The following is a 21202-nucleotide window of genomic DNA, read 5'->3' as shown; positions in this document are numbered from 1 at the left end:
TACTTCAGATTGCGCTAGTGACGAATTTAAAACCTCTATTGTATTTTAAATACTATTTAATCACAGCCTTAATTAACAAAGCATTGAATGTTTTCATTAAAGTTATTCGAAACTTGTGAGCTATGTTGATATTATGAAATGGCATTTTTATAGTGGCGGAAAACGGAGAAATGGACATTACAAATCCTCAACGGTCTATTCGTTTCCAGACTAGAATGAGAAACAACAAGATTTCTATAAATCATAACTGTATTAACGAATATTTTAAAATTGTGCCTGAATTTAGTAAGGATTTTTACTTATAGTGGAAGTAAAAAGGAATTCCCTTAAATCGCAGTAGGCTTCCCAGTCCTAATTATTTATATGTATTTTGTTCGTCGGGACTATAAGACAAACTCGTCTGTGCTGATGTGTATATCTTAGAAACGAAATATATGACAAAGGCTGGTAGTACAAGCTATTTGAAAGAAGTAGGTTTACGAGACCTATGTACTTGTATTTTCTTAACCGTATTAACAAGGCAATCTTGGCTGTGTAATTTTAAATGTAATTATTTCGAAACAGAAATGCTGCTACACGTGCAAAACGTGATAAAGGAGTCGTGTTAAACTCTGTTCCTGTTAAGTATGAACACTGATGTGTACCTGATGTTTGCGTAGTTATGGTTTACACATTTCATAGGTCTCAAAAACATCATAAGTGTTTGTAATAAGCAGTACGCCAATAAGGACATCAATTTTGAAAAGTACGAGCGAAGCCGCAGGTAACAGTTAAATACCTATGAAGGTGCAAAGTGGCTTAAAGGGACTGATGCTAATTGCCTCTTTAAAGTTTTACCATACAATTCTTTTAGTAAAGTCTGCAGTAACAATATTCATCAGTCTCATCACTTATCATTTGGCAGTTACTGCCTGCGTTGTATTAGCTGTTATGTCACTTAAAATATCACTATTAACTGCACTGCATCTTAGGCCTAAAAAGTACTTGCAGCGTCTATAGTTTCATCAGTTATTGTTGCATTAATTCTAAAACGATGTTTCATTATTTTTCTTTATTAGATAAGGACGTTTTTATGATTATAACATAAACATTTTACAAGTACAATAAACTATTGCAAAAAATAAAAACCGGCTATTTTTATTGTTTATTTTTAAACGAGCTCGAAATTAAGAAAGTAACGTGCCAGTATCAAGTGACCCAGCGGCCTCAAAAAGAAACAATAAATAAATAAAAATTAAACACTCTTTCCCCAAATTGCAAAAAGATGTTTGAATATTCTCGTATACGGAGTTATTCTGTGTGTGTTATTTCCGATATAAAATATTGTTTCTAATAGCAATTTACGCACTGAATATTATTTACTAATCGCATCGATAGTGGCTCGAAAATTAAGGCAAAAAGCAGGTATATGCAAGCAAAATCAGGGTTGGCTTACATGTAACTGAGTGCGTCGTGTAGTATGGCGGAGAGATCCAGCAAGCCGCAGCGTAATTATATGTCGTAGTACCGCTGGAAGGCGCTCTGACGTTGAAGCGACCCCCTGCGGAACAAGGCCGAAACTCCGCGGTTACCATTTCCTGATATTGCTAGAGCCCGCAAGCTAGAAAACATTTGAAAGAAAAATACTAAATAAAAAAGACATTAAATTTCGTAAAGTAACTCTTAGTTTAATTTTGATGTCGGACTAGAAAAGTATTTGTGGAATTTCAAGGTTCGTTTAGTTGGGAATATAATATGTTGTACTTTACATATTAAACCGAATCAATTAAGCTCTGTGTATGTATTAGAGAAGTGTGAACGCAGCGTCTCGAGTCATGCCTCAGTTTATGGCTTATAACATCTCAGTTTCTACCACAGTCATAAACCACCAGTTCAAATTTATAGCAGTGCTAGATATCCCTAAACCCTTACGTCATCAGAATCCATGTGCTTGAATTTGTTATTGGATTAAGAGCAACTACGGAGATAATCAAACTTAATCCTCATCTGCCCCTTATAAAAACTTTGAACTAATTTGAATTGTAAATGTTATTTATAAATACATGAATTCAGTTTTAAAACAAATAAATATCTTTTTATGATATATTTATAGGAACTGTAATTCTAAACATCGAGTTAGACCTAATGATATTTGTAAATGGAATTGAAAATACATATAACCGATTTGGATGATTTTTTTTAAAATGAAAGAGCTCTCTCACTTAAGGTTTTTATATATTTGATAAGTATCTGACCACGATATAACTTTGGAAGTTAAAATTACATATAAAACCATATGGAGAAACCAGATAAAGCAATTGGCGGGAATGAAGTTTTTTTACAACTACTAAGAGTTGCCTCAGAATTTATAGGAAACGTCACTTTTCGTGTTTGGGTTTGGAATTACGTCTTTATTGGAGGAAATATATAAAAAAGTACCAAAGTAACGCCACAGGATTGAATGCAGAGTTATACATTTCGAAACCACTATAAGTTATCTCACAGTAATGTGGAAAGTATTTTTAGTCTACATCAGAAAAAACTCCTGTAGGTGTACCTCAAGTTCTGTTAGAGGGGGCTTCTTATCCCTAACTTCTCCTTAATCTTTAATAAACAAGAGATTCTCTACTTTTTTAAATGTTTCCTTTGAAAGATGACTTTGAGAAATGAGACGGAATATGATGCCAAGATTTAGTTTTATTCCAATGCCCACAACATCACAGATGATAGGAAACATACCTGTGACCATAGTAATGGTTCGAGTGACACTCATATTAGAGGCAATATCAAAAGTATTAGAGGAGTAACGAGCAAGGATTAAATGTGGAGATGGAATTATCCTGACCATTCTAAGATATATCAGATATTACATTTCCAGATAGTGCTCTTCTATGAGTCCTAAACATTAAGCATAGCATGGAGATGTAGCAGTCTTCGAATGATCATAATCTTTCAGATATGATCTAGGGAATATATCGTTGTTAATAGTTATGGTCCGAGTAATGTGTCTGTTGGAGCATTGAGACAGGATTTATTACGGAGATTTTACCTTTCTAAATCACCGTATGTTACCTCAGAGTTTTTGTGAGAAGCTTCCTAGTCTGCATCAGTGTTCCAGATAATGGTGAAGTTCTTTTAGACGTGATGTGGAGCAACAAGAAGTTTAGTCTTTTGTTTAGAGTAACCGTCCGAGTCTCATCTCTGTTAGATCCAATGTAAAATCCACCTGGAGCATTGAAGGTTTGAACGCTGAGATTGGAACTTTCCAAATCACACCATATGATAATCACCATTTTATAGCTCATTTTTGCTCTAGGTAGTTTGCCAGGTTACATCAGGGTTTCAAACAACGTTCTTCTGGTAATTCTTAGAATAACGGCAGAGAGCAACGAGAGGGAATAAGTGCTATTTGCTAGCTGATTTTACTATATATGCTAGGAATACATAGTAACTTTTGGATGACATTTTGTATTGAAAGTAATGTGGAATATGTAGTAAAACAGTAGGATAGGAAAGAGTCCAAAGGATAACGCTTCTCAGATAAGCTTGGATTACCCCACAGATGGAAACATCTCTACTTGTACCAGGATTCTTCCAGAGGAGTTTTAAACAATGCAAAGAGCGACGAGATGGAATATGTTGCCGAGCTTTACTTTCTAGCTATAACTATTATTTATTTGTGGATACCAAGAAACATTTCAGTACATCATTACGGAATAAATCAAGCCTCAATTAACTGAAAGTCTCATTAAGAATAAGCACGTTCTCCTACAAAGTAACGTATCTATTAACTAGAGTCACTAAATGTTACGTTCATCTAGTGTAGATGTTTAAGATCCTAATATGTATTCCTAGTTACAGGAGATAATACACATCATTAGTCACTAAACATTAAAAATTAATGCAGTTCTTTCTTTAAAAAAAGTACAAACTCCAATATTTTCAAATTTGTATTTTATTCGATTTATTCAAAAGTAGGCATTTTAAATATGTTTAAACACAAACCATATTTGTCGAAATATTAATTTCAACCTCGTGTAAAAATGATGTTGCCTAATTTTATATTGTTCGTAGGCCTGTGTGTGTACAGTTTTGTCCCTTGTTTATATCTTAGCAATATATACTCGTATATTTATACACATATTTAGTTTATTATATGTTCCAATACTTAAATATCTACACCCAACATGACTGTTTAGAAAAATGGGGAATCAGCGTGCCTTAATAAATAAATCAATTATCATACAAAAAAGAGGATAAAACTCAAAAGTTAAGCAAATGTGATGAAAATGAAATTAAAAAATGTACACTAAGCTATTGACCATTCTGGTAAATGAGTAAGTTTTGAGGAAAATGATATTGAGAATCAGTCGAGGAGAATGAAAAGATATCAACTTCGTGAAGTAACTATAAGTTAAACTTTAACGCCCGACTCGATAACTTCCTTTTGTCCTTTACAAGTTCTAACACATTATAACACTAGAATGTATAATTTTTGTTTGTTAAATGGGAACACATAAGTTATAACTATAAAAGAACATTTTACTATGCACACGATACTGAATTAAATTGGTGATACTCTTTAAATAGAAACTTTAGTTTATTTCATCAGAATACAACCACTGAAGTCATGCATTTACCTCTTTATAGAGGGTGTGTCAAAAAGACTATGCTAAATGATTAAGAATTTTTGAAATGGGAAGAAGGACTCTTCACGTTTACAAAATGTACAGTAGCATAATTTTTTCCATGTTCCCTAGATCTATTAGTCCACCTATTTGTGGTCCAGATCAGCGTTTCAAACATTAAAAACTGTATTATCCAAGGGATTGGCTGCACCAACGATTAGTGGAGTAATCAAGATGCTATTATAACTACATTTAACAATTTGTTAGTGTTGCATAAAACAAATAAATATATTATAATAACATTGAATACAAAATTTCTGTTAATTTTATTTTTTAGTGTTTAGTTACGGAAGCTTGGACACAAAAGTTCTGCTATTTGTAAATTGTTTTATTGGGGAATGTATTTGCATTTTTAAAATTATTATTACAATGTCTTCCCAATTTTAAATGTGTTATTGGAGAATTCCCTGGTACTTTGCACTTTTACTTTCAGTAAAAGAATAATAAATTAACGTTTCATTATCATGATTTTCAAGACAATCAACTTGTCAATTTTATTTAGTAGACATGAGATAGTCGGTGATGGCCCTGTAGAACTGTTAAAAATGACGTATACTGTTAAAAATTTGAGAAGGATTAAGATTTTTTCCACTTATGGGCAGAAGCTGAGAAATCTCTCGTTGCACTTTTTACTTAAAGGAAATTTGCGCATGTTTTAGGAGTGACGAGATATTTAGGATTGGTAAGGCCGGATATAGGGGCCTCCTCCTAGTGAGTTTTCATGAGGAGGGATAGTGCATACATCGTTATGCACTATACATAATACATAGTTATTATTGTTATGGGTATACTCGTACATCAGTCATGTCACCTTACAAGATGGAACGACCAGCTCTATTCCAGTTTTTATAGTTATCCAGCCTAGCATCAGTCATTAACATCAAGGGAGTTCCACACACTCCAACAAATCCACCTATAGCCCCAATATCTTAAACTTATGGTTTGCCGTTGTAATATGCTATAGGGTTGCCCATATATAAGTAACACATCAGTTTTACTGTATCCAGTGTAGCTTCACCTGGAAAGTATAAACAATCTAGAAGAATTGCCTCCTGGGAATGTTGTTATAATATATTAAAATAGAACCATAAAAATCACGTCTCCTTCACCGTTCGAACACTTGTACATTATGAAAAAAATAGAGCACATTTTTTAATCTCACAAAGTAAACCACCGGAAATGAACCTCCATTATGTGCAAGCAAATATTAGGATACATGTTTACCCACTCAATTGGTAACAAATTAAAGTCAAGACGTGGAAGAATTCAGCAAGTCCCACCCATCTTGTGTCTGATTTCCTATTGTGGGCTCACTCTTAAATCCCTACTAAATCTCTTTTTTTAAATTAAACTTTCTTAGAGTAATTTCTTACATAGTAAGGATTTCTTCCTGTTATCTTTGGTAATGTATAATATGTTTATATATTTGATCAAAAGCAGTAAAGTAATATTTCTGTAGTGATTAACTATTAGACATCGCAATGCATGCCAAGTAATTTAAATTAGTTACTGTAATAACTTAAATTATTAAATATATTTGTTGTAAATTATTTTCCCCAGCGCATTAATTTAGTCACCCATTTTGGAACTCTAATACAAAATTGAATTGCAAAGAACAATATTACTCCAAAACAGAACATGAATTGAATAACCTTATAATTAAAACTTAGATATCGCAATTCACTTATTAAAATTTGATCATGGCAATCGTAGCAACCCAAAGGCAAACACTACACTTCATAGTTTAGTCTGTGTAGAATATTCAAAAATGTTCAAAGCAATTTCAGTATAATTATTCTATAATCTATAAGATCTTATAATATAGTAAAATCATTATACCATATCCTGTAGCTTGAAACTGTTGGTTCCAAAAAACAATGTACAGCTTTTCTTAGCTAACGTTTCCTCCATTTATGCCAATTTCGTATCAGATCCATATTCAATTATTTTGTATTTGGCCGTATCTGTCACATATGCGTTTTAATCACACATGGATAATATATATATATATATATATATATATATATATATATATATATATATATATATATATATATATATATATCCATCCATGAGACTTGCTTAAAAAAAGAAAATGGGGATAATGTTCCTGACCCTAGGGTTCTGAGCATATACTCCCAGAGATACTGAATAACTGTTCTCGGTTTAACATTTTTTACATGAAATATTAATTTTTTATCTCCAAAATTGCTCTAAAATTTCTTTTCAAAAAGCTTATAATTATATTAGAACCTTTTAATAAAGTTGTTATGAAAATATAAACCGTTATGTCATTGGCTTGTATGACGTTTATGCGAGTACGAGTGTAATCATGATGATACGCAGATACGTGGGTACGTTTTGTTTACAGTTAAAATTATAGAATGTCTTATTTAACCATACAAAATTATGGCTCTAGCCCTCTATAAAACTAACATAGAGCTTAAAGGCGACTTTCGAACAACTTTTTAGGTGGGCTGATTACAAAGTCAGAACCACTTAGCGGTAACCCATCCAAGAAACGACCAGGCTCTACGTAGCGTGTCTCAGCGACTTATAACCACTGTATCCACTAGGCTGCGCTTTTTGTAAAATAGCTTACTAACACTCAAGACAATGTCTGTTTACAATAATCTACACGCACAGATATTTACAACTTAGTTACGTAATTTATAGGCCAGAAGCCAACTTGCATTGCAGAAACGTTTACCAAGAAAGAAATTGATCGTCACCCACGATACACGGTCGAAAAATAAAACGTTCATTGTTTTTATTTGATAACGTTTTTATTATTTTTATACACTTAAAACGAATCATTAACCTCGAAAATGTAATTTAAATAAGCGTCAGCCAACCTGACAAAGACTACATTTTTCGGTAAAATTGGCAAATATTAGTCTACCTAGTGTTTAGACGCTGGTATAAACATCACGAATGAATCTGACAGTTCGTTTTAATATATCAAGCTAAAACAAATTACCTAAGAAAAGTAATTTTTGTCATTTTTAACATTGTGGATACTCTCCCATTTCGATCCCTACCACAAATAACGAAGAATACGATCGATGTCTTTCATAGAGAAAATTCCTCTGGTGATTTGATGAAAAATAAGTTGCGTAGTTATAAAATTAAAATTGACTGTCAGCTCCTAGAATATTGTAATTGAGTTAAGAATATTACAGGGTGAACGAGTACTACAAAAACATAATATTCTTTCGTTACGCTAGTTAAAAACTACTGCGTACGTAGTTTCAGGAGTTGTTTGTGTTGGATCGGACATGAGTAAATTAAAGACCATAATTTAAACTGTCAGAGTTTCTAACATTAAGCAACCGATTGTTGGTGTACCAGCTCTCTCTGCTGTGGCTAGTGTCACGAGTATAAATGGCCTTTCGTGTACTTGATTGTGTACTAAGTGTACATGCTTAGTTAATGATTTTAAAATATCACGTGATATATAAGGTCAGCTCGATACCATTGCCATAATTTGGGCGCGGTTCTAATGTACTGATGGTTTTTTCAAATGTTGGTAGTGTCTACCTTCCGGATCGCACAAAATAAGAATCATAATTTAAATTACTATCTATGGCGAAATGAAACATGTGGATCCATCATGTGTAGAAACTAGATGCAGCCGTGATATATGAGTTCATGTAATACTTAATATAAATTTTACTCTAATATAAAAATACTGAAAGTGGATACAATTAAAATGTGTATACAGTCTAAACAAATTAAAAATGAAACAAACCAAGCTTAAAAATACATACAATATGAGAAGCGAAACCTATGACTAAGGTATCAAACGAGTAACAGTTTGCTATATTCGAACAAATTAACTACATTTAGAAATCTGTGTAAATAGTAATTTAGTGTGATTAGTATGGATATTGTAAAATACCTTAACAATTATTTTTTCTCAATAAGGATATTTTACTTCGTTTCTCGGATTTATTTGAATCTGAGATAATATGAATAAAACTACAAAGTGTGAGAGGTACAGCATATAAGAGAGTTAACATCTGACTATTGAGAGGTGGAGAATCGATATTGGAGGAGATTTCACTTCACCTTGTCATTTGCGTACTTTTCAGATCTCACATCTGACAAAAATCATACCGCGTTTTTATTCATATTTCTAGTAAAACCCTATTCCTCAGCAAAATATATTTTCTGATCCCTTTCACTTATAAAATGCAGGAACGTTTATAAAATATTTTTGTATAAAGGAAACTACAAAAATAAGAATATACACATAGTTCAAACACGTAGTTTAAACATATTTTATCACAGGCGTTGTTCATTATATTTTCAAACAAGCTGATATTTTTTCCATAAACTCAACTTCCACATTAAGCCGACTATAGCTACGTTATATTATTCACTTCTCATTCATACCTTTTCGAATGTTTCACCCCGTGGCAGCTATTTTGATATTTTAAGCGACATTTATTTACAATTTACTAACAAAATAAAATATTTCTTTATTTCCCCTTTCTATAATTTAACCTCATATAAAGACTAAAGTAAAGAAATTCTTTATTTTAAACAATAATAAAACTAACTATTTTACTCTAAATATTTTCAATATTAAATATTAAAAGTATAACTTTATTGAGGAATATAAAGAAAAAAACTTTATAAAGATAAAACATTTATATAAACACATTCATAAACACGGACTCACACACAAAATAATCACAATATACACGTATATTACATCATATTAAAAACACACATATTACTCACGCAAATGCAACTGCAGGGAAGAGACCTACGCCGATCCCGCCTTAACCGCCCGCCCGAGATAGTGCTCCCTCAGGGACGCCACGAATCGAGGACGACTCTCTAAGGATGTTATGCTATAAAAAATAGAGTACTTTGTTAACAAGTTATAACCTAGCTATTTTATTACTCTATTTACCACTATAGCCTACGCACAGTCTGCTTGCCCATGTAGGCTAATTTCCATTGTAGAATATATTATGTTAATCTGTAATACATATTTTAATAACTCATACTTAAATTATATAAATAATATTTATCCAACTATTGTACTTAAAATTAAATTGTTTTAATTTATCGCCACTTAGTAAGTATAGTAAAAGGGTAATTTACTATTGATCAACTGTAAATAAATATAATATCTTGGTGCATATGTTTTTGGAAATAAAAAAATGTTTCTATTCTATTTTATATTTATAGCTGCTGGTCCACAATTTAAGCTAGCAATTTCCTTCATGAAGTATATGACTTTGTAACATATTTCCACAATGAAAATGAAATAGCATCTCTGAATCGAAATGTCTTTTGGAGGTGACATAAAAGTTCATAGGCTTACAGAACAAAACTCAATTACAATTATTCGACAGCTAATACATGTATGTATCCTAAATGTACTCAAGATACCTAAAAAAAATATTGAATTATGTTTCACTGTAACATTAAACCATAAAGAATTACTTACGCAAATGAGAACAAGCAAAACGTGATCGAGGTGGGTCCGCCATCTTTGAAGCTATGCAGTAAATGGCAAATAAACAAAATATACGACTGGAAGATGGTCTGGTAGGTGCAGCCAAAACTTTCTTAAACCCTATAAAACAAAAATGGTGTTTTATGTCTTCTATAGACGACAAATGAACTCAGAAAGACACAGTGATAGTTTTGAGTTAAAATTATTATTTATAAAACTGCAGTACTATTTTATCCTTAAACTTTGTGAAATAAAGTAGCTAAACTATTAAAAATAGTAAATGTATAAATTAAGTATAACATTATTACAGTATAACAGTCATTTGTTATTATGTAAAGTTGTTTGTTCATTAATAAAAAAAAATGTTTCACTTGATATCTAAAAATTTACAAACCGTTAACTAAGTCAATCGGATAAGTAATCAGAATAGTAGTACAAGATAAACGCACCAGAATAATATTCGAAAGCACGTCACCTATTTCGAATTCATTGATATGAGAAAACCAATAAGCCAGATAAAGTTTACGCCTAAAGTCTGTAATATCGTCTCAATGAACAATTCAAGAAGGTTAAAGTGGCTAACGGTTATTACCTCCGTCGCTTGTTATTAGAAATTCCTTTTGGTAAGAGGCTATAATAACAACGTTCATTACCGCTGCACACTCTTGTTTCAATATTGGTTTCTTTGAACTAAGGATAGTCCATAATTGTATGTAGAACTGTTAGCCACCTGATCTAGGCATAATCTATAATCTTGAATTGCGTCGTGCTATATAGATGTGTACGTGTAACGTTTGCGAACATATATATATATATATATATATATATATATATATATATATATATATATATATATATATAAAACAACAATACCATTATATACATGGGTCGCAGCCTAGACTGAACCTTACGCCTCTAATTTTCCAAGATCAGTGACCCTTTCTAAAGATCAGTCTACCTGAATGTACAGGTCATCCACACTCATTCTTTATTTACTAAACATCTCATACACAGAGCTTGCAACCATTCTTTTCCATTAGAAAATCTGAATAAATTTCAATTGTTAAAAAAATACGCATTAAATATTGACATTTTAGTAATAGTAGGCTATAGTGAGGAAAAAAGTTTTGAACTTGTCGAACAAAATTTAATGACGTAAATTTGGTTTGAGGAGAAAAAAAATTAAAACAATATTATATTGCAGGATTATGATTTTTATTTATACAAAAAGTAGGTAAGAATACTTATACATCGGTCTATAATTGAAAGTGTTTTTACGCATTTTTAGTTATATAAATGTTTAGTAAAACATTCCAGAAGAATTAAAGACCCAATGGAAAGGAACAGCATTTATTAATGTAGCAGAAACCGCAAACAAACTGGGCTACTTTTTTTTTGAAGCTACCTTTCGGGAATGTTTACGATAGAGGCGTTCCGGCAGAACCGCCAAGTGTGAGAGCCGTGTCCAACGGCCAGTATAAGGTTACTAAAACGTCGGGCCAGCGCAGGAAGAATAAATAGTCCTTTTAAATATCAAAATCCCATTATTAACAAAAGTCATGAATGTATGCCTTTATTTGTATAATTGCATGTTCTTCATGAATAATTAATAAATCATTAAAAATCGGTTGAGAAGAGGATCCCTTGATATTTGGTCATGATTTTTTTGTTGTTGTGACAAAAACAGTATGTTGTGAAATATTTACAGTAACGCATTATTTGCTTTAGCTACTTTACTTTTTTAACTCGTTCCGCTAATTCATGTTAATATAAGTTTGTTTTAAATTCGCTGACTGAATATTAATAGTCATATATCGTATTACTTACTACTCGTCGGTTCGCGTAAAGCACGCGATGTAGCCGGTAGGTAGTGTCCCCTGCCGCTCGATCGACACTGACTTCTTTCTGAAGCACTCATCTGCTTCTGAGTTCGTAATGGTTATATAGGCCGGTCACTTTGTCAAGTTTCGTAGCTTTTACCTCCCTCTCTCCCACAACGGTTCGCGTTTGCTTGCAGTACATCGTGCCGCAAATCCCTTTTGTATTTCTTGATACGGGTGTTTTTAATAACTGTAACTTTTTATTTATGTCGGTCCTCAAAACCTCCGCTTTATCCTTTCTCTTCTATACCAAGTGTTTTGGATTTTCTTGGAATTTGATTGCTCTCCATTTTGTATACTAGTTACTCTCATGTGTCTACACATTGTACAGATATGTGACAACCCTTTCATTGAGAGGTGGAAATCCTAGTAATGTGATGTGTGGCAGATGAAGACAACTCCGGTGAGTTTAGCTGAAAAAAAATATAATATGTAAATATATAACCTCTCTTTTTTGTATACATCCTCCTCTCCTACCAAAAAATTTCTTTAATTTAGTCTCGTTTATCATTGTTTTCAGGGAAACTCGTAGTCCAGTCTGTCAGTCAACTACTGTATATCTCGCTCTAGCTCTATTGTGTTATAACCTACTTGTAAAGCAGTCCATTATTTATAACTTTCTCTGAACAGGTTTTTTTAATAAATACCACTCTACGATGTTATCGCGTGGAAGTGGTTAACATTCTCCATTGTTTCCGTTCGACAAATAACACTATAATATCGTCTCAACATACTTGTGTTATATAAAAGTTAGTAATCTCAATTACATTTCCTTTACTCATTTAAATCTTATCTTGGTGTTTTATTGCATTGAAAGCAAGTTTTAATTTATTTGTGATACATGAGTAGTATTGTTAATTGAAAAATTGGCACAATTTTACTATAAAGAATAAACTGTATCGTTAAAAACTAAACATTTATTCTAATTTTTAATCCCTCTAACTCAGAAACTGTTGTAAAGTTAAGAACCAGTAGGAATGTAGCATAAATGTAAAACTTAGATTAAGTTCCAATCACGAACTTTGCAGTTTCGAGATTAAGATTACTGCTTTCCAAGTCAACCTTTACAAAACTACCACTGCCATGTAATAATTCTTTTTAATTTTAACTGGCAAGCCAGCAAGTTCTAGGGTGCTTGACTAACATAATTCAAAATTTACTAAAACAAGTTCGTTGAATGTTTTACATAAATTTGCTTCTTACTTTTCAAGGAAGTGATGCATACACATACATATACTTAAAGGACTGACAATATATACATACAATTAAAATATATATAAATAAATAAATATATATATATATATATATATATTTATATATATGTATATATTAAGTGAACTTACTTTACACCCTGTATATATGTGTAAAGTAAGTCATGACACGCCTGGATATATTCCAAACGGATTGAGATTTGATATAAAATCTTCACCATACCTATTAAAGTAAAGGGGGTAGACGGAGTCACTTCAAATTTTCAAATTGCAAGCCCTATCTTTGACATGTCAGAGTAAAGATTTAATCAATAGAAACAAGCAATGACAATGAGAAAACATCTCACGTCCTTTATATAAACTGTTATGGATTTAAAATTGTAACAAATTAATTATGTATTTACTCTGTTTTACTGTTTTCAAAACCAATTTAGACGTACGTCTTATGTATCTACATAATAAAATATGTCAACCAATTAACTTACCTATATACCTTAGAATATTAAGTGTTTTGGATGCAGAAAAATCTGACTAATTTAAAAGTCATTAAAACTCGAAACTCTTGAAAAGTATTCATTGGTATGTACAAGAGTTAAGTCCAAGAGTATCTCTCCTTAAAACTTTGATCTCTACAGCTGCGCCCGAGAGCAAATCTTCTTAACATTTAATAAAACATGTATTTAATCCGCTTGAACTGTTAAGTTTTTGAAAAATCGGGAAAGTTGTAGAGCTTTAGAATCTTATACTTAATCCCTGCAGCTAATTACTGTAATAGAAAAACTTACAATAAATAACAAATAACGAGGTTTTGACTAAAAATATATATTTTAAAATCCACTTTAGAGATCGTATAAGAAGTCTTTTAAATTGTTTCGAATACAATAATCTATCTTGTTTAAATTATCTTTTCTTTTCTTATCTCTATATCTTTGAGAACGTTGTCTTGAGACTTCTCTTGAACTTAGTTTAGCCAATTATTTTTGCCTTGCTTTTTTACTCCATCAGTCGTACTTTCATTTACACTTACTTCTGATTCATTGTTTTTAGAGCTTTCATCACCACATTTTTAGTTGGTTTTGTGGATGAATCGGAATAATTGTCTTCGTTTTCTACAATTAAAATTATTAGCTGAATAAGATATAACCAACTATCTTCAAAGGTGTAGGTACACAAAGCACAACTCTACTTTTAAATACTACTAAATGTAAACAATACTATAATTTTCCAAATTACTTATTTTTTTGGACGAGGCAACTCCAAAAATAAAGGTTTACATTATTTTTATTACAATAAAAATACCATACAGTGTAATATGCAAATTCAAAAATTTTGGAAACATTTCAGCCAGTATGAAAAATTAAAAATAATTACAGTATAATTTATGAATAAATTGAGAAGAAAAAAGACTGAATTTTCAATAGGGCCTTCTTCACTGTTTATGAGTTTTACTTTATTTATGTTTGTGTGTAGTATCTCCCAGCATTTAAGTCCGTTGGTTTTGTTACTTCTTTTATTAATTATAGATTTTTAATTGATCCTGTTATATATGTGTCCTGTTTTGATGCAGTGCTTGGCTACAGCATATTTTTCAACTCTTTCAAATTTTGCACGCGATAAATGCTCTTAAAATCGTGTTTTATTGTTATTTTTGTTTTTCCTATTTTGCTTATTTTGATAAATGGATTATAATAAATATGTAATTAAGATCATATTTTAAATATTGTTACACCCTCCTCTAAAACTTTTAATTTAAATTTAAAAACCGTGAATATGGGAATAATAAATTATTTAAACTCGTATACTTTCCTCCTTGGTTTCTTTAGAATGCATTGAAATGATGCTGAGTAAAGGGGAGTGATCACACACTAGGAAGGGGTAGACATATTGATATATGTTAGTGTTTGCTAAGCTCCGTTAGCCGTAATATATCGTTCTGTTACTGCATCATTACACATAAATCCGTTTAAGTTATTGACGTACATTGAGATTGGAATGCCATCCTTAAATATATATGTAAAGGAGACCTCTACAAACATTTCTATTCCAAATAGTAAAAAAGATTAATATTTTAAAATCACACACAATTTACTCATGATAATGTAACTACGATCATCATTACAAGTTGTAAAACAATTATACAGTAAAATAGCATAGTTCTTCCCGAGGCTTTAAACTTCGAGAGGTCATGAACTTACAGAGGGAATATCTGCAGAAGCTAAAGAGTTCGCATACGCCAAAAACGTAGAAGCTTCCAGAGGTCATGAAGTTACAGAGGTAATACCTGAAGAAGCCAAGAGTTCGCATAGGCCAAAAACTTGGAAGCTTCCAGAGGTCATAAAAGTATAACAATTTCTATAAGCCTAGAACTTCAAAAGGCTGGACGCTTCCAGGGGTGGATGGTCCCAAAGTTCGGGAATTCCCAGAAATCAAGAGCTCAGAATCCTTAAGCTCCTAGATGCTAGAATATCTCGACCTCAGAGCATTTAAACAAACAAAATACAGAAATTGCTCACCCACCAGTGCCAACAGAGACAAGATCCGTAACTTTCACAGTCCAGTTAATCTAGACACAATCGGTAATAAAGGCCGCTAGCTTTTACGACATACAGTAGATGGAGCTACACCTGGATGATCCTGTAATAAAGGTCATGCCATTTGAAGAATAAAATCCTCTGAAAGTGATATAATGAATTTTTAGAAACCACAGGCTTTAGGATAGTATAAAGATGGTTAGGTGTTCACAAATGTTAAAATGCCAAATCTTTTACAAACTATTGCATAATTAAAGTCGAGCTTAACACATTCACTGCCACACGAGTCGTGTACTGACTTTCGGACAGCGGCGATAGTAGCAGAGTGTGTCCACCGCAGTCATTGTGATAACCCTCTAGTTGGTGAGCCCTCTTGTCTGCAAAAAATGTACTCAACATTACTTTGGTGCTGAAATAATTCATTAGATTAATATCTCTATAAGGAGAGCGACATTCCTAAAAAATATCGAGCTCTTAGAATGAATTTTAACATTAGTAAAGGTGAATACGGAAACCGGAAACAAAAGAGACGCAAACTTCAATCAACCAATGGGAAAATGTTCTATTACATTCAGGGAAAGATAAGTTTAAATATAGCCCATCGCATTAATACTATTTGTGAAGGATATTTTCAACACATTTACTTGTTACAATTTGTTAATGCAGCATCTTCCACCAACTTTATAGGAGACAAAAGGCTAAGTAGATGGTTTTAATATCTTTGTTACCACAATGAGTTTCTAAGATTTCTTATTTTTACACAACTCTTTTTCTGAATTTTGGTTCCATTAATGTGTCTTGATTAATCTAAAAAAAGAACTCTGGAGTGAGGAGAACCAAACTTATGATAAAACACTCAAGTACTCCTGTACGATCCTCAGTGACGAAGTTAGATTACGTTTGTAGCGGCATAAACCTGAGATCTGCCTCTGTCTTACACAGCGTTTGGACTAATTACCTCGCGGCTGGTAAGCCTTCTACTGAAAGGTATTCATAATGAAAATCCACTTCAAACTTCTACTCTGTTTCCACTTGGAAAAGTTCACACTTACTTTTGTTTAAGAGTTCTTTTGATATTAATGTTTCTTCTAATTTCGATGTGGATGGAAGAGTATTAATATAGTTTTTAAATTATCGGCCTTACCTATAAATTGGATTTATACAGAAATATATGATAAAACCTAATTCCGGGAATTCTACCTTCATTACTTTTTTCTAATTAGGTTTAGACCTCTTCATTTTCTATCTAGATTTCTTCACTTCTTCTCCTTAATCTTTTTTTAAGAGGTTGTATTAACGACATACCTGAGTTAAAACGTGAAATGCATATAGTACGTTATTAGATAATACGCGTTATGCCTAAGGTTATAGATTCAGAGTAATAGTTGAAATTTAAAAATCTTTAGAAGTTTATTACGTTCCCATCAATTAACATAGCTACATCAGAGCCTTTGTATATTTATTATAAGCTTTTACAGTACAATATTTTCAAGACGTGTTACTCTACATTACTTTTTGAAGACATAAAGTTATTACGCTTGCTATAAACAACCTAATTCACTTAAGACAACCTTTTTAACTAACTTTTAATTTTTCCATCTCCAAACACTTCGAAACTTTGCTAGCAAAGTTAAACTTTAGACATAATTAGACAAAATGTGTATGAATCTGAAAATAAAATAACAATTAGCCAGAGAAGATCTAAAACACTTATTCCAGAGAAACTGATGACATTTTACTTATTAGTCCAATACTAATCTTTGAGTAATTGGATAATCAAAGGCTATAATACAATAATTGAAGATTAAATTTAAAAATTTAAAAGACATTTCACATTCAAACAAAACCTCGATCATTATAAAGGTATGCTCTATCCTGAATTAAACAATCGCTGGATGATAACATGATGTTTGTTACAGAGAAAATCTGTAACAGAGTCTAATTTTGAACTAAATATGACAAGATGCAAACAATCAAAACAGATAAGTCTTGATGTTTAGTTCAACAATATCATTAACATTAAATTATAAGAAATTCTGAGAATGAGTATAAACGATATAATACTTCAAATCAGCAAAATTTCATTGTTAGAGATACGACAACGAGATATAACTGTAGAAAAATAATAAGATACCCTTGTACAATATATTGTAGCTTCTCTGAATGTTATTCGAAATTGATATTAGATGCGTAAGCTATTCTGTAGGTATATTAAGGGATATATAAAATTATCATTTCCTTGAGAGAGAAAGATTGTTATCCTTCTAAGAATACAACAGATTATTAACTCCAATAAATATGTGAAAAACATGGAGCACCCTTTGCCTAAATGGAAAGAGGGAAAGTAAAAAGTCGGCATGAGTGATCTTCATATCGTGAATTTATAATAAAACAGAATAGTTATTTGCAGGTGTTCGTATTTCAAATGTTTTACCAAGCCACCGCAGCCTTCTAATGTCAACTTAAAGAGAAAAGTAAGTACTATTTCACCACAATGCTCGATTTCGTTGCTCTGTGTTTCCTCAGCAAATATGGCTTAGGAATTATCTGCCTTACGTTCATATTCACCTCATGTATAAACGCGATTTTGTACAGTAAAGTAAACCCGTTCTTTAATTAATGTAGTAACTCGAGAACAACTCGAGACAAGAGACTAAAATCTTTTTCATATATTGTTTTGTGAAGTGCCGTATATGCGAGATTCTTTATAAACACCACTGAGCGCCCCCCTCCTTATATACGCCAATATTTTTGTAGATTGATGATCTCAGTTCTAGTCTGGTTGTGATATTATGTCAAGCTAAACTTGGATTGTTAATTGTGTGCATATAAAAATTCCGATTTCAAACGGGGAATCAAACCTGTAACTATGGGGTTATATAGGATAAGATACTAATTACTCAGCTGCTAGGAACGGCCTTTTATTTTTTCCCTTTAAGTACTGTGCCTAATATACCCGTTTGAGTATTGCCTAATTTCTTTTGAGTCCTAATTTCAAATGTAACAAATAATTGCATAGAGTAATTTTATGTCTTATAGCTTGAATGCTGGACATCTACTCAAAAATGTTAGGATAATTTGTTGAGTAAGAAATGTGATTTGAGTATAAAGATAAAAGAAACGTTAAAGGTCTTAAAGTACACATTTGCTATCCCAGTTGAATATTCATATCCCAAAGTTTATTCTGTCGACACCACAACACTCTCATATTATCGAATTCAACCTTTGATTACATTTTAGTTACACAGATAATTTAATCAAAGGTTCAACTTAGAGCGCTTTGTTAACAAACATGACTTAAATATATAAATTGACAAACCTAGAGTTCGATGTAGTACATTCGTTTAACAAGCAAGCAGCCCCCCTTCACCAAAACGAAAGTGTTTTGATTAGGCCTAAATATAAGGAAATAAGTTTTCCTTTTGAACAAGATGGAATTCCGAACCTAATTAATTAAAACATCTAACTTTACTTCCGTTCTAGTTAATGAGGAAGTAACAAAGCAATAGCGGACGTCATTCTCTGATGTAGTTAGATGTTCTTAAGTGATGTTCCTTTCACATTTCTGGCTTAGAAATTTAAATCTGTAGCCGCTGCTCTCACTATCAAAGGAAAAGCTTTTTAATGTTTCTAAAGGCACCTATCGATTTTTAGTCGCCTATTAATAACGACAGGCCATTTTTCATTTCCGGAATTCCTTACTTTAACACTTTTTTTCAGGGACATACTGTTTATCATAATCACAACTAATTGGGTTCTTTGTATCCGTACAAGATACTTAAAATAAGACAAAAGAATCCGTGTGGTATTGAATAACAGATATTCTTATTTCCAAGTGTAATAAAATAGAAAAAAATCACGTTACATTACATATTTTTAGTTAATAGATTTTTAGTTTTAATTGAAGGTGTTTTCCTATAGTGTTATTAAAACTTGATATAAATATGGTGTTATAAAATACGTATGAAGCTATGGGATCTTATATTATGATATCTTGTTATATAAAATATATAACGCTATGTCTCCAGCTAATCAAGACCACAGTATGTAGCAGTGTGGAAATGGTGTAGTTTATGACGCTAGAGGAATGAAGTGTATTCAAATATGTTTGCACTGTTTATTTGTTTTATTTTGTTTACAGGGTTATAAAAACACCCTGTTATAAAACGACGAGGCTCCCTCTCAACTCGTTAACTTCAAAAATATTCCAAAAAATCCTGGATTATGATAAACGATACCCTTTTAAATTCGAGTGATAGAAATCAAATACCTGGTTATAATTTTTATCAATTAACGTTTTGAATTTTTTAATTACTATATAAATTCTTACAACATTGCTAAAGTCAAGAAGTAAAGGCTTTGTCAAGAAGAGTCTAGTTTAAAAAACAGATACAATTTTTATAATTTTTTCATAAAACACAAAACTCGTTATTAGTTAGGTCATATAGGATGGACGCAGGACTATGCTAAGTTTAAGAATTTTAAATATAAGAATTTCAAAGAAAATGCGTGTTTTTTATTTCCCATCTATGTGGTATGGGTGTTGTATATCTGTTTTTGTAACAGTATCTTGTGATCTGTATTGTTTTATGACAAAGCCTTGTTATCCATCGGGATTTTCCATAAATGCCAAATACATTTTACTTACAAATTTACTGTTTTTTTAATTTTTGACAAGACGTGTTTTGCATAACCGATATTAGACAAATTAGTACCAGTAACGAGTTAATTAGATTTCACTGGGAACTACAAACTAATAAGTTAAAAGTATATTTACGAAGTAAATCAAAGTATCTATTGCGATAGGAATTTAAATCAAATATACTATTTATAAAATAATTAAAACTTACAATAGGTTACACAACAAAAGTTTTTTTTATCAACACAACATGATTTTTGAGCATCTGAAAGAATAATGTGATAGCATTGAATTTGACATATCACTGTTCTGGAGAACAGAGACTTCTTTCCAATATCAGCTATTTCCTAATAATGGAATTACAGTTCCATGTGAATTATGGCCACTTACAGTGTTAATGCTCAGTTAACAACCTTTCGTCAGAAACACTGTCTAACTATCACGATCTATGTATTGTTGAATGGTCCCTCAAGGGCTTGGTAATTACCAACGGATTACAGGTAAGGCAATAAAATTAGGTAAATCATTATTGCACCTATAAATATACTTTTTGAAGCAATTACCATTTGTTTCATGTCAGGGGGATGGCTCGCAAGGAGTCAGAAGGAAATCTTAAACTTGAGCATAGGTCGAGTAGTATATAATTTAAAGATATCTATTATTAAAGTACAATGCTGCAAATCCGACCTGAAAATGTTCACTCTTTAAAGAATTGATACATTTACAATATAGATCTTGTTCTAGGTTGTTTAATATTCTTATCTTGGCTCATGTTGTGAAAGTTAAACTCATTAAATG

The 21202-nt window shown here is 31.8% G+C and overlaps 1 long non-coding RNA gene across 2 annotated transcripts; it reads right to left on the bottom strand.

Annotated features, from left to right (window-relative positions):
• Positions 1 to 1035: 1035 nt before the first annotated feature.
• LOC124354376 lies at positions 1036 to 16357 on the bottom strand. 2 transcript variants are annotated; one of them, XR_006921676.1, is made up of 5 exons: positions 16065 to 16357; positions 11971 to 12436; positions 10135 to 10263; positions 9417 to 9529; positions 1036 to 1600 (listed from the first exon to the last, which is right to left on the bottom strand). It is a non-coding gene; the product is annotated as an uncharacterized LOC124354376 (long non-coding RNA). The 2 variants fall into 2 exon arrangements; XR_006921677.1 differs by lacking the exon at positions 11971 to 12436 and having other exon boundaries at positions 1040 to 1600; positions 16065 to 16347.
• Between the last annotated feature and the right edge of the window lie 4845 nt (positions 16358 to 21202).

The sequence above is a fragment of the Homalodisca vitripennis genome, chromosome 2, assembly GCF_021130785.1.
Source record: "Homalodisca vitripennis isolate AUS2020 chromosome 2, UT_GWSS_2.1, whole genome shotgun sequence".
Lineage (NCBI taxonomy): Eukaryota > Metazoa > Arthropoda > Insecta > Hemiptera > Cicadellidae > Homalodisca > Homalodisca vitripennis.
Note: the sequence above shows the minus strand (reverse complement) of the source record. Positions and strands in the feature narration are given on the sequence as shown.